The sequence below is a fragment of the Arvicanthis niloticus genome, chromosome 3 (assembly GCF_011762505.2).
Source record: "Arvicanthis niloticus isolate mArvNil1 chromosome 3, mArvNil1.pat.X, whole genome shotgun sequence".
NCBI lineage: Eukaryota > Metazoa > Chordata > Mammalia > Rodentia > Muridae > Arvicanthis > Arvicanthis niloticus.
Window position 1 is genome coordinate 104269203 of NC_047660.1, and position 16155 is coordinate 104285357.

The following is a 16155-nucleotide window of genomic DNA, read 5'->3' on the forward strand; positions in this document are numbered from 1 at the left end:
ATGATGATAGAGGACTTTAAGAAGGAAATAAATAACTTCCTTAAACAAATAGAGGAGAACACAGATAAACAGGTGTAAACCCTTAAAGAGGAAACACAAAAATCCCTTAAAGAATTACAAGAAAACCCAAACAAACAGGTGAAGGAATTGAACAAAAACATACAGGACATTAAAATGGAAGTAGAAACAATAAAGAAATCACAAAAGGAGACTACACTGGAGCTAGAGAACCTAGGGAAAAGATCAGGAGTCATAGATGCAAGTATCATCAACAGAATACAAGAGATAATAGAGAGAATCTGAGAGGCAGAAGATGCTGTGGAAAATATGGAGACATCAAAAAAAAAATGCAGAGTAAAAAAAAAAAAGCTCCCAAACCAAAACATCCAGGAAATCCAGGATACAATTAGAAGACCAAATATAATAATAATAGGTATAGAAGAAAGTAAAGATTCCTAACTTAAATATTTTCAACAAAATTATGGAAGAAAACTTCCCTAACCTAAAGAAAGAGATGCTTGTGAACATACAAGAACCCTACAGAACTCCAAATAGATTTGATAAAAGAAGATATCCCTCCTGTCACATAATAATCAAAACAACAAATGCACCAAACAAAGAAAGAATATTAAAAGCACTAACAAAAAAAGGTCAAGTAACATATAAAGACAGAGCTATCAGAATTGCACCAGATTTCTCAACAGAGATTATAAAAGCCAGAAGATCCCTGACAGATGTTATACAGACCCAGAGAGAACACAAATGCCATCCCAGGCTATTATGCCCAGCAAAACTCTAAGTTACCATGGATGGAGAAACCAAGATATTCCATAATAAAACCAAATTTACACAGTATCTTTCCACAAATCCAGCATTACAAAAGATAATAGAGGGAAAATTCCAATGCAAGGACGAAAACTAGACACTAGAAAGAGCAAGTAAGTAATCATCTTCCAACTAGCCCAAAAGAAGATAGCCACACAAACATAATTCCACCTCTAATATGAAAAATAATAGGAAGCAACAATCACTATTCCATAATATCTCTTAACATCAATGGAATCAACTCCTCAATAAAAAGACATGAACTAATGAACTGGATATATAAACAGGACAAAGCATTTTGCTGCATACAGGAAATGCCCCTCAGTGAAAAAGACAAACTCTACCTCAGAGAAAAAAAGGCTGGAAAACAATTTTCCAACCAAATGGTTCCAAGGAACAAGCTGTAGTACCCATTCTCATATCAAATAAAATTGATTTTCAACCAAAAGTTATCAAAAAAGATAAGGAAGGACACTTGATATTTGTTAAAGGAAAAATCAACCAAGATGAACTCTCAATACTGAACATCTGTGCTTCAAATTCAAGGGCTCCCACATTCATTTTTTTTTCATTTCTTTTTTTTTTTTTATTAGATCTTTCATTTACACTTCAGATACCATCCCGTTTCCCCATTCCCCCCCCCTTAGAAAACCCCTATCCCATGCCCCCTTTTCCTTTTTGTATTTATACATTTTTTAAGAAATGTTAATCATAGGCTTTATGAGTTTGGTATTGTTCAATCAGAGGTGTAACCCACTACCCAACCTAGATATATCAACTATCTTTGACTGGTGGAGATACATGAACATCTGCTTCCCTGTCTCCCCCCTCTATCTCTCTTTCATCACCTAGCTTCTCCTCTCCTTCTTCTTCTCCTCTTCTTACTCCTTTTCTTCCTCTCAGTACTCCTCCTACCTTAGCTCCTCCTACACATCACCCTTCCTGTTAAAAGGAAACTTTTCTCTCAAAATACAATTAGAGCATAATTATGCCGATTTGTACCAGTGAGGTACAAGATAGTCCTAATACCCAGTCCATCCTTTTGTTGACTAACCAGCATCTCTGTCATCTATCCTAACTAAAACACTTAGTTCTGAACCTGGCTTTTTCCTTGGCTTTAGGATGAATGTCAGCTGATGACCATACACTCAGATCTTTTCTCTCAAAGTAAATAGCTATAAGTTTTCAACCCCGTCAGAAATCCAGAATGACTGAGTTGACTATAATTGTGGGAAGCACAAAGCATAGCTTCTAACACTTAGCCAATTTATAGAGACCTCTGAACACCTGGACACTCGCTCTACTTCAAAACGTTGGAGCATCTGTTCTTCTGCCTTCTGGCCCAGGATCATCTGACAGACCTTAGTGCTGCAGAATTATTAAGGGCTGATTACTCTGTCTTGGCAGATATAATCAGTCGACTATTCTGCAAGTGTGTCCTTTTCTGGACAGTAATTTGTCTGTAGAAGGAAAGTGGCAATTCTTGCCTAGTGGCTGTCTCACCACAACTGGAGTAACTCCAAGGATGCTCAATTTCTTCTTAGAATTTAACATAGGAAGCTGTCCGGAGCAGACAGTTCTCTAATGAAAATGAACATTAATACTGAAATGTTTGTCATGTCAATTCTAAGGATTTCTGATGTTTTGAAAACCAGCTATCCATGTAAGGTAATCTGGACTGTTGCCTGTTAACTCCACTCAGCTATTTCTGAATAAAACATAGAGAACACCCTTATAATAAACTCCAAGTCATGAATTTGCTATAGTCCCTTAACTCACAGGCTGACCATCTCAAATCAGTTAAAAAAGTTAAAGAAGGACTGGGTCTAAGCTTTGTATTCCTAAGTGTGTTATACTGGTACAATGCCTATGAGAGTAACAATATTCATCTCACTCTTATATCACTAAGAAGCTCATGCCAATGAAAACCTTAAAATTTGTAAACAAAGTAAATTGGTGCCATTTAAGAATTTATATCTTCATCTTGATATTAATTATACAGATTTCTACTAATAGGTTATGGCTATGCAATAAACCCTAGCTAATCCTCTCTATTCCGACAAAACCACTACTTTTCCCTAGGGAGACAGCCCAACATTTACCACCTTAGTCCCCATGCCCAGGGAGTAGGGGCGCTGACTCATCATTAGCTTCTTCAAGCTGATTATGGGCGTTGAGATATTAGAAGAGGAGTGGGGGGGAGAGCAAGTTGACAATCCTCTGATGCTGTGTCTTCGCTGCCTCCAGATGGAATTCACGGACCTCAGAGGTTTGAGCAGGTCTGCCCAGCTTGCTTGTTGAGTAGATACACCAAGGCTGATCATTCTGCAATATACAATTCTCAAAACAAATTTTAGTATCAAGATAGTTTTTTTTTTTAAAGAGGGCTGACATTTTATTAAGAATGTTGGTTCTAACCGCTTTTCTATTTTTCCCCTCTTTTATTGGATATAATATTTACATTTCAAATTTTATCCCCTTACGATATTTCCCCCACCACCCAGGAACCCCTTATCCCATCCCCCCTCCTCCTGACTCTATGTAGGTGTTTACCCACCTACCCCCAGCCTCCCTCCCCACCCTCAGATCCCCCCCCCTCAGTGCTCAGCCTTCAGGGTACCAATGATCTTGTCTCCCACCTATGCCCAACAGGGCCATCCTCCCCTACATATACAGCTGGAGTCATGTGTCTCTCCCTATGTGCTCCTGGGCTGGTGGTTTAGACCCTGGGGAGCTCTGGCTGGTTGGTATTCTTGCTCTCCTCACAGGGCCACCAACCCTTACGGTTCAGGGTTCCTTCAATTTACTCTCTAACTCCTCCATTGGGAACTTTGATCAGATTAATGGATAGCTGTGGGTATCTGTCTCTGGATATGTCCGACTCTGAGAGACCTCTAAGGAGACAGCCTTATCAGGCTGCTGTCAGCTTTCCCATCCTGACATCCCTATCAGCGTCTATTTTTGGTGACTGCCTATGGAATGAATACCCAGACACAATGGTCTCCCTACACCCCCCCCCTTCAGATTCTGACCCACACTTTGTCTCCATATTTGCTCCCTTGGTTATTTAGTTACTCCTTCTAAGAAAGACCTAGGCATCCTCACTTGTTCTTTCTTCTTCATGAGCTTCGTGTCGTCTGGTAGTTGAATCTTTGTTGTTTCAAACTTTTGGGCTAATCTCCGCTTATCAGTGAGTAAATACCATGTGTGTTCTTTTGTGATTGGGTTACCTCACTCAGGATGATATTTTCTAGATCCATCCATTTACCTAAGAATTTCTCGAATTCATTATTTTTAATAGCTGAGTAATATTCCATTGTGTAAATGTACCACATTGTTTGTATCCATTCCTCTGTTGAAGGGCATCTGGGTTCTTTCCAGCTTCTGGCTATTATAAATAGGGCTGCTATGAACATAGTGGAGCATATGTCTTTGTTATTTGTTGAGGCATTTTCTGGGTATATACCCAGAAGTGGTATAGCTGGGTCCTCAGGTAGTGCTATGTCCAATTTTCTGAGGAACCGCCAGACTGACTTCCAAAGTGGTTGTACCAGCTTGCAACCCCACCAACAATGCAGGAGTGTTCCTCTTTCTTCACATCCTCGCCAGCATCTACTATCACCTGAGTTTTTGATCTTAGCCATTCTGACTGGTGTGAGGTGGTATCTCAGTGTTGTTTTGATTTGCATTTCCCTGATGACTAAGGATGTTGAGCATTTCTTAAGGTGCTTCTCGGCCATTCGAGTTTCCTCAGTTGAGAATTCTTTGTTTAGCTCTGTACCCCATTTTTTAATGGGGTTATTTTGTTGTTTGGCGTCTAATTTCTTGAGTTCTTTGTAAATATTAGATATTAGCCCCCTATCAGATGTAGGATTGGTAATGATCTTTTCCCAATCTGTTGGTTGTCGTTTTGTCTTGTTGACAGTGTCCTTTGCCTTACAGAAGCTTTGCAATTTGATGAGGTCCCATTTGTTGATTCTTGATCTTAGAGCATAAGCCATTGGTGTTTTGTTCAGGAACTTTTCCCCTGTGCCTAGGTATTCGAGGGTCTTCCCCAACTTCTCTTCTAATATTTTCAGTGTACCTGGCTTTATGTGAAGGTCCTTTATCCACTTGGAGTTGAGCTTTGTGCAAGGAGATAAGAATGGATTAATTTGCATTCTTCTACATGTTGACCTCCAGTTGAGCCAGCACCACTTGTTGAAAATGCTGTCCTTTTTCCACTGGATGAATTTAGCTCCCTTGTCAAATATCAAGTGACCATAGGTATGCTGGTTCATTTCTGGGTCTTCAACTCTGTTCCATTGATCGTCCTTTCTGTCTCTGTACCAATACCAAGCAGTTTTTATCACTACTGCTCTGTAGTACAGTTTGAGGTCCGGAATGGTGATTCCCCCAGAGGTTCTTTTATTGTTGAGAATAGTTCTCGCTATCCTAGGTTTTTTGTTATTCCAAATGAATTTGTAAATTGCTCTTTCTATCTCTATGAAGAATTGATTTGGAATTTTGATGGGTATTGCATTGAATCTGTAGATTGCTTTTGGCAGGATAGCCATTTTTACTAAATTAATCCTGCCAATCCAGGAGCATGGGAGATCTTTCCATCTTCTGATATCTTCTTCAATTTCTTTCTTCAGAGACTTGAAGTTCTTGTCATACAGATCTTTCACTTGCTTTGTTAGATTCACTCCAAGATAATTTATTTTATTCGTGGCTATTGTGAAGGGTGTCATTTCCCTGATATCTTTCTCTGCCTGTTTATCCTTTGAGTAGAGGAAGGCTACTGATTTGTTTGAATTGATTTTATATCCAGCCACATTGCTAAAGTTGTTTATCAGGTTTAGGAGTTCTCTGGTGGAAGTTTTAGGTTCACTTAAGTATACTATCATATCATCTGCAAATAGTGAAATTTTGACTTCTTCCTTTCTTATCTGTATCCCTTTGACTTCTTTTTGTTGTCTAATTGCTCTAGCTAAGAATTCCAGTACTATATTGAATAGGTAAGGTGAGAGTGGGCAGCCTTGCCTAGTCCCTGATCTTAGTGGGATTGCTTCAAGTTTCTCTCCATTTAGTTTGATGTTGGCTACTGGCTTGCTGTATATTGCTTTTACTATGTTTAGATATGGGCCTTGTATTCCTGATCTTTCCAAGACTTTTAACATGAAGGGATGTTGAATTTTGTCAAATGCTTTCTCAGCATCTAGTGATATGACCATGTGGTTTTTCTCTTTGAGTTTATTTATGTAGTGGATTACATTGATGGATTTCCGAATATTGAACCATCCCTGCATTCCTGGGATAAAGCCTACTTGATCTTGATGGATAATTGTTTTGATGTGTTGTTGGATTCGGTTTGCGAGAATTTTATTGAGTATTTTTGCATCAATATTCATAAGAGAGATTGGTCTGTAGTTCTCTTTCTTTGTTGGGTCTTTCTGTGGTTTAAGTATGAGTGTAATGGTAGCTTCATAGAATGAATTGGGTAGTGTTCCTTCTGTTTCTATTCGATGGAATAACTTGAAGAGGATTGGTATTAGGTCTTCCTTGAAGGTCTGAAAGAATTCTGCACTGAAACCATCTGGCCCCGGACATTTTTTGGTGGGAAGATTTTTAATGACTGTGTCTATTTCTTTAGGCGTTACGGGACTGTTTAGGTGGTTTATCTGCTCCTCGTTTAACTTTGGTACCTGGTATCTATCTAGAAAATTGTCCATTTCCTCCAGATTTTCCAATTTTGTTGAGTATAGGCCTTTGTAGTAGGATCTGATAATTTTTTTAATTTCCTCTGTTTCTGTTGTTATGTCTCCCTTTTCAGTTCTGATTTTATTAATTTGAATGCTGTCTCTGCGCCCTTTGGTTAGTCTGGCTAAGGGTTTGTCTATCTTGTTGATTTTCTCAAAGAACCAGCTCCTGGTTTTGTTGATATTTTGTATAGTTCTTTTTGTTTCGACTTGGTTGATTTCAGCCCTGAGTTTGACTATTTCCTGCTGTCTACTCCTCTTGGGTATACTAGCTTCTTTTTGTTCTAATGCTTTCAGACTGCAGGAGGGGCGAGCGGCGGAAGGGGCTTGCTAGCGCTGGCTATGGGTTCTTTGGATCCCCCAGAATGTGTCTGGGGGACTCCTAGGTGCACTCACTCTCAGGCCTCAGACTGCAGGAGGGGCGAGTGGCAGAAGGGGCTTGCTAGCGCTGGCTATGGGTTCTTTGGATCCCCCAGAATGTGTCTGGGGGGCTCCTAGGTGTACTCACTCCCAGGCCTCAGACTGCAGGAGCGGGCTCCCACATTCATAAAAGAAATTTTAGTAAAGCCCAAAGAACACATTGCACCTCACACAATAATAGTGGAAGACTTCAACACCACACTCAGCAATGGACAGATCATGGAAACAGAAAATAAAAAAAGACACAGTGAAAGTAAGAGAGGTTATGAACCAAATGGATTTAACAGATATCTGTAGAACATTTCATCCTAAAATAAGAGAATATACCTTCTTCTCAGTACCTCATGGAACCTTCTCCAGAATTGACCATATAATTGATAACAAAAGGGGTCTCAAAAGATACAAGAAAATTGGAATAATCCCATGCATCCTATTAGATCACCATGGATTAAAACTGGTCTTCAATACCAACAAAAATAATTTTTAAAAAACCCACATACACCTGGAAACTGAACAATACTCTACTCAATGATAACTTAGTCAGGGGAGAAATAAAGAAAGAAATTAAAGACTTTTTAGAATTTATTGAAAATGAAGGCCTATCATACTAAAACTTGTGAGACACAATGAGAGCAGTGCTAAGAGAAAAACACATAGCTCTAAGGGCCTACTAAAAGAAACTGGAGAGAGCGTACACTAGCAACTTAACAACACACCTGAAAGCTCTAGAAAAATAGAAGCAAATATATTCAAGAGGAATAGATGGCAGGATGTAATCAAACTCAGTGCTAAAATCAAGCTAGTAGAAACAAAAAGAACTATATAAAGAATCAATAAAACCAGAAGCTAGTTCTTGAGAAAATTAATAAGATAGATAAACTTTTAGCAAGACTAACCAGAGGGATCAGAGACAGTATCCAAATTAACAAAATCAGAGCTGGAAATAGAGCCATAACAATAGAAACTGAGAAAATTTTTAAAAAATCATCAGATTGCACTACAAAAGCCTATATTCAACAAAGCTGGAAAATCTGGATGAGATGGATAATTTACTGGACAGATACTGGGTATCAAAGTTAAATCAGGATCAGATAAACCATCTAAACAGTCCCATAACCCTTAAAGAAATAGAAGTATTCATTAAAAGTCTCTCAAACAAACAAACAAACAAACAAACCAGGACCACGGGGTTTTAGTGCAGAATTTTATCAGACCTTTTCAAAAAGACATAACACCAATTCTCTTCAAACTATTCCACAGAATAGAATTGGAAGAAACAGTACACAGTTCATTCTATGAAGCCACAATTATGCTCATTCCTAAACCATGAAAGACCCAATAAAGAAAGAGATCTTCGGACCAATCTCCCTTATGAGTATCGATGCAGAAGTCCTGAATAAAATTCTCCCAAACCATATCCAAGAACACATCAAAACAATCATCCAACATGATCAAGTAGGCTTTATCCCAGGAGTACAGGGATGGTTCAATATATGGAAATCCATTAACTTAATCCAGTATACAAACAAACTCAAAGAAAAAAAAAAAAAAAACACATGATTATCTCACTAGATGCTGAGAAGGCATTTGACAAAATTCAATACCCCTTCATGGTAAAAGTCTTGGAAAAATCAGAAATTCAGTGCCCATACATAAACATGGTAAAGGCAATACATAGCAAACCAGTAGCATAAATAGAAGTATAAATGGAGAGAAACATGAAACAATCCCACTAAAATCAGGGACTAGAAAAGGCTGTTCACTATCCCCCTACCTATTCAATGTAGTGCTTGAAGAATTAGACAGACAAATTGCACAACAAAAGGAGGTCAAAGGGATACAAAGTGGAAAGGAAGATGTCAAAATATCACTATTTGCAGATGATATGATAGTGTACTTAAACCTCTACCAGTGAATTCCTAAACCTGATAAACAACATCAGAAAAGTTACTGGATATAAAACTAACTCAAACAAATCAGTAGCCTTCCTCTACTCCAAGAAAAAAACAAGTGGAGAAAGACATTAGGGAAATGATACCCTTCACAATAGTCACAATATAAAATATCTTGGTGTGAATCTAACCACACAAGTGAAAGACCTATATAACAAGAACTTCAAGTCCCTGAAGAAAGAAACCGAAGAAGAGCTCAGAAGATGGAAAGATCTCCCATGCTCATGGGTTGGCAGGACTAATATAGTAAATATGGCTATCTTGCTGAGAGAAATCTACAGATTCATTACAACCCCCATCAAAATTCCAACTTAACTCTTCATAGAGTTAGAGCAATTTGAAAATTCATTTGGGATAACAAAAATCCCAAGATAGCAAAAACTATTCTCAACAATAAAAGAACTTCTGAGGGAATCACCATCCCAGACATCAAGCTGTACTACAGAGCAATAGTGGCAAAAACTGCCTGGTATTGGTACAGAGACAGGCAGGTCCATCAATGGAATAGAATTGAAGACCCAGAAATGAACCTACACACCTATGATCACTTGATCTTTCAGAAAGGGGCTAAAACCATTCAGTGAAAAAGACAACATTTTCAACAAATGGTGCAACTGGAGGTCAGCATGTAGAAGACTGCAAATCAATTCATTCTTATTTCCTTGTACAAAGCTCAAGTCCAAGTGGATCAAGAACCTCCACATAAAACCACATACACTGAAACTGATAGAAGAAAAAGTGGGAAAGAATGTCGAACACATGGGCAAAGGGGGAAAGTTCCTGAAGAGAACACCAATGGCTTATGTTCTAAGATCAAGAATTGACCTTATAAAATTCCAAAACTTCTGTAAGGTGAAGGACACTGTCAATAGGAGAAAACAGCAACCAACAGATTGGGAATGATTTTTACCAATCCTACATCTGATTGAGGGGATAATATCATATATATATATTTATTTATTTAAATATATATACTTATATATATTTAAATATATATATATTTTAAAAATATATATTTAAAACTCAAGGAGCATGGTAGCTGCCAGAGTGATTGGGGAGACATGCTGATGCTGGGATAAAGAATGATGCTGACCTGTGAGCTTGCTGAGTGTCCTGACAATGGTGACTGGGAAACTGTATTGGACATATTTTCCTGACCCACCTTTGCTTTTGTACATCCCAGATGGGACAAGCTGCCTTACCTCAAGTTTTTAGACCTTGTGGGACAGAAAATCAAAAAGAGAGTTATAATGACTCTTGTATTTTTCTTAAATGTGATCAGTTACTTGGACTCAATCATGGATTGGTATAGAAATCAATCCAATGTTGGAAATAACAATCTTTATTAGGAAGGCTGGTTCTAGACATTTTCAGAGACATATTTGGAAGTTAGCTTCAGTTCTCTATGGCATTATGTTAGCAAGAGATAAAGTTGAAAAGGGATCTGGAATTCAAAGGAGTGTTAGTGCATGTGTTAAGACTCTTTTAAATGTTAAGTTAAAATTTTTTTGTTTCTTCTACAGTATGTATTGTAAGTTGCATTGATTGTACATTTTCTAATTGTGTTAGTGTGTTGGAACCTGACATGTCTGTTATGGGGGTCTATCAACCAGCTTTTTCCTTATTGCCCTAAATATTACAAAACCTTGATTTTCTGTAAAAGCTTACAAGTACTAGAAAAAGTGAATTGGATTTTAAGCAGAAGCAAGAACTTAGTAGGCTTGATTATTGCTGGTATGACTGCATTAATGATGCTAGCAGCACTGCTTCTGCAATTGCTTTGACACAATAAGTTAAGACAGCTCCTTTTGTTAATCATTTAGCAAAAAAAAAATGTTACTAATGTGTTGAGTATACAAGAAGATTTAGATAGACATCTGCAACATGGGATTGATGTTCTTTATCCTATTCAAATTATTGGAAGGAGGTTCACAGTTTAAGTTTAAGGAGCCATCTCCCATGTCATGCCAAATATCAATGAAGTTGTGTTACTCCTAAAATTTACAATGATAATTACTATTACTAGAAAAAAGTTTAAAGATACTAGCAGAGTATTTGGTATAATTCTAACCCCTCTCTGGATGTTTTAACTTTGCATAGTGAGATTATGAATTTCAAGAATGTTGCTCTGCTGAACTTCGATGTTGAAGATAATGCTTATAAAATTATCCATGGTTAGTAGTCAGTATTTCCATTTTGGTCAAGTGTCAAGAATGGCATATATGCCTTGATCACACTGTATAGCTTGTTGTCTTGGGAATATTTTTATTCCTGCCCATCCTATGAAATCTTATCTTCAACAACATCAACATGTTGGCAGCCAAAGTATGTGGCTTGGGACTGTAAATGGACCCCCAGATAAAGTTATTAATTTAACAGGCTGCCAAGCCAAGGATGGGTAAGATTTTGCACAGAGCCTTACCAATCTAACACAGAAGTACATTGCTTTTGATAATTCATATTCCATGATGGGTAAGGAAGGCATTCTTGGCAGAATGACCTAAGACAGGCTTAGTCTTGTTTATGAAAGAGACAAGAGGGAGATATGGAGTTTTTGGGGGGCTGCTTGTCAAGAATCTGACATTGGTTTAGGACAAGGAAATGGACTGCTTGGCAGGAATATGACATTGGTCAGGGACATGAAAGTGGGCTTCAGACAGGAGTCTGACATTAGGATAGAACAAAGGAATAATTTCAGGCAGGAATCTAAATCTTAGGCTAGAACAAAGAAGTAGGGTTGAGGCGGGAAGATAAATCTTAGTCTAGAACAAAGAAATAATTTCAGGCAGGAATCTAAATCTTAGGCTAGAACAAAGAAGTAGGGTTCAGTCAGGAATATAAATCCCAGGCTAGAACAAAGAAGTAGGCTTCAGGAATGAAAATGACTTTGGGCTAGGACAGGGAAGTAGGCTCAGATATTTTGTTCTTTCTGATAAGCCCATAGAAGCAGTGATCACATGAGTGATCATGGGACTTTGTTTATTGCCATTCTTGTTCTTTTACTATTGGAGTTTATTACCTTGCTTGTTCCTTGACTATTTGTATCTATTGTATTGCTAGTTCCTCAGGCTAGAACTGACCTTAGTACTTGCATGTAATTAAAATGGTATTAAAACCAATAGGAGAAGGAGGGCTGGGATATGGTTTATGGCACAGGAGATGGGAAAAGGGGATAGCATCTGAAATCTGAAATGTAAATAAATAAAATATCCAATTAAAAGAGGGAAAGAATGAACATCAACAACAAAACCGAAGACAGTTATGAACTCAGATGGAGAATTCTTACTTCAGTATGTGAGATTATATTGAAAGAGAATCTACAGACAGAATCTATGCTATATCTTAGGATCTTACTGACTGTATAAATCATGCTGAGTTATAGTTTAAATTAATAACATCAACTGGAGGTCATTGAGTCTTCATTTCAAGAGTCAATTTCTCACTTAGAATAATGCATGCTGTGGTTACAATTTACCAGTAAACTTCATTCATGTAAATGTTGAATAGCTGTCAATCTTAGCATAATAAGACAAAGAGGCGAACTTTCTTAAGCTGAGAATCCTAATGTTCTGTTAAATAAGCTTCAAATCTGAGAAAGTGGCCTTCATGTTCCTTGTCTCATGAGAAAGTAACTTTGTTTTTAATTATAAAAAGCAACGCATCTAAGAGTTGGACTGCTGACAAATTTCTCAGTCTGCAAGCAGGTTTTGGTTATGTTGAACCAAGATAAGCTATTGCTAGAGAAACAGCACCTATTGATAACTGGAAACTGCAGGGAATCTTTATTCTACTTTGCTTTTAAAAGAAGCTGAAATTTGAACAAATTGTGTATTGTCTGACTTGGCTGTGTACCCCCTGCGTCCTAGTTAATGGGCTTTACCTTTGGTATCCCAATGCATTAGATTTTGACAAATAGCCAAATAGTTTGGGTCCATGTGGGTGTAGATCCCATTCTGGATCTTGCAATTTTCTCATACTAAATCACCATAGTAAATGTCTGATTCCGTCACCTACCTACTACTGGGTTATGGTTCAGTTGTCTGACTCTTCTTGACCCATAATTAAGATTCTTTCTGTTATGAGCCTTTGATTCAGTCCCCTGCCTTTCTAGTCTGTGTGCATTAGTGTTAAGAGCTCCAGACCCTGGATTTTTTTTTTCTTAAAGCTCTATCTCAGTATTCGCCTGAAATCCTGAATCAATGCCTTTCTCTTTGCTAAGATCAGCAGTTTAGGGTAGAAGAATTATAAAGCCCGATGACAAGCCTTAAGACCCTAATAGTCTGACTCTTTATTTATAATACTCTATAGTGAGCTCTTGCTGAAGTCTACAGAATGTTTTGACTTAAAGCATACCATAAAAGAAATGAAATGGAAGGAAAGAAAGAAAAGCCCTTTATCAGTGCATCTGTCATCCTTCTCTGAGTCTTTAGTAATATCAATCTCCATTTGTTGCAACATTGTAAGACTTATCTTCTTGTCTAATGATTTTCATTTTGATGAAAAAAAAAACACATTCCTTGTGTTTCAAATACAATATTTCATTGACAATCTCAAGATTATATTAGATAACTTTCCTTTTTTCTGAAACCTTGGCACAGTAAATAATTACTACTTGGAGCTTAGCACTGTAAATGGACAATTACTACATAAGTAAATGAACCATAGAACATTTTATAAGCTAGTTAGATAAAAGTTCAGAGAGAGAGAGAGAGAGAGAGAGAGAGAGAGAGAGAGAGAGAGAGAGAGAATACAGTCTTCTTAAGTTCTTAAGGTTTGTAGAGAAGTGAGCATAAACTTTATTCATGCCACCTCTGGCTTCAGAGCTGCAGTCTTTTCAGAAGATTCTACCAAACCCACCAATTCCATCAAGAAATAATTACCACCAAACAGACATCTAGTGGCAGTAAATTTGAACTTTTAGCACAGGAAGCACTGCCATAAATAGGTAAGGTTGAAGACTGAGCATACAATTGTAATATTTACATTCTCACTAAATTTTCTATACATGTTGGCTGGAAACAGCTGCCATATGCAGTAGCACATCATCTTAAAGTCAAACATTGCTTTATGTTCCCAGCAAAAGGAAAGGTCTGACCACAAATGCATCTGTTTAGACCACCTGAAATGGATATGGAAAAACCAGCAATAACTAAAGCATTTCTTTGCTTGTAATTGTTAGTTTAAAACTCAAAAGTGTCAGTGATGAAAAGAATAGCTGATTCCATGTTACCATCCATCTTGGAAAGAGGACCCTCAGTCTAAGTATTCCTTGCAACAGGGGTAAGAGCTGGGTAAATAAGTTTAATTACTATGGTCCATAAATATTAAGAAAATACATTTTTGTAAGAGGAATTTTTACTCACTGAGATTCTGTTAAAAGCTAATTAGATATTGTATTGTTTAACTTGACCATTCTTTTTCATTAAGACATTTTCTTAAACAGAATGATTCACATGTAAATAATGTGTTCAAGAATCTTCATGGTCTGATTAGTATACAACCTGCCATGTAATAGGACTCAAACACAATGTCATTACTCTTGGTTATAATGAAAATACTCTTGGAAAAATAATGGGCACTGAGGAAGAGAGAAGAAATATTCATTGGCTAGTATTTTTGCCAACTGGCACACTAGAGGTATTTGGCAGAGAAATCTCAGTTGATATATTGCCTTTATCAGATTTCTCATAAGTATGTCTTGTAGGGCATTTTCTAGATTAGTAATTAATATGGGAGGGCACAGCCCACTGTGTATGGTGTCACCATGAGGCAAGTGGTCTCAATTGTATATTTCATAAGAAAGTAGGATGAAGAAAGTGTGGTGAGCAAGCCAGTAAGGAGAATTTCTTGGTGGCTTCTTCTTCAATTCTTGAAGTTCCTGCCTTGAGTTCCTTTCCTAATTTCTTTCATGATGGGCTATAAGCTGTAAAATGAAATAAGCCCTTTCTTCTCCAAGTAGATCATGGCCATGTATCATTTTTACAGCAATAGAAACCCATTCTAGATAATATACTTCTATACATAGAATATTATGACTTTTCCCTCATCATTTGTCTCTGTTTTCTTACAATGGGTTCTGTTTCTCAGAACAAGAAATATCACTGGAACAACTTGAGCTTTTGAGATTGGCTCAAATATTAACTTTCCTAGCAACGTGAGTTTGATTCCTAAAACTCAAGTACAACAGCTAGGTATTGTAGGGCACATCTATGAACCCAGCATTTCTATTGCTCTATGGAAGTTAGAGAAAGAATTGCCCATATGCTTATGGGGCAGCTAAACTAGAGTAGACAACACAACAGAAATAACAAGAAGGCCATGTCTTTTAGGATAGAATAAGAAAACCAACTACTGAAAGCTATTCTCTGACCCCTACACTTAATGCTGTGACATCTGTGTATGCCCCTCTCCCATCACATATAAATAATAAGCAAAATTAAAATGAAACAATTAACAAGTATATGACTTTTGCCCTCATAAAACTTAAACTGCCTTGTGGGGAAAAAAGAATCTGGCTCAACCTGGAATCACATAGCTTGTGGCCAAGGGATTAGTCTTATTTACTTTTTTTATTTTCAAGGGAGACATTGTAAATACCCAATAAATCTTGGAAGAACAAATGTATGAACCCAGTTTCAGTCACTTGATGTTTGCCAGTATGTTTCAGCACTAAGTCTAGCACATGATTTTGTGTTAGAATGTTCTTTCTTTAGTAGCTAGAGGTTTTACAGCAGATGCTTTGCTGATCTCCTTTCAGAGGAGCTTTATAACCCTAGTGTATGCAATTCTACTAGTGGGGACGTGGTCTCATGTATATTTTGGTTTTTTTCTTCAGCTATTTTACACAATGTTTCAAAGAAACTATGCCCAAAAGAGTGGGCAACCATCCCTCAGAGGTCTTGTCAGCTGTGCTACTCCCAAAATGTAAATCTTAAATTCAGTATTGACAATGGATTACATTCAAATGCTACTACTCAAATTTGATGCACATAGCTCCTTGCCTTTTGTGTGTTATTTTCTTGTATATTACTTTTCATAGGATTTTTATTGTGAACAAATATTTAAATTAGAATGAATTTTGAGGGTCAAGAAAAACAAGATGTCATTTTGTAAACAGAATCCTTTCATGTCTATCCATTTGCCTTGCACTTTGAATTATCACAGCTGAAACATCTCAACAACAATGAATGAACTGTACCACAATGTCTTGTCAAAGA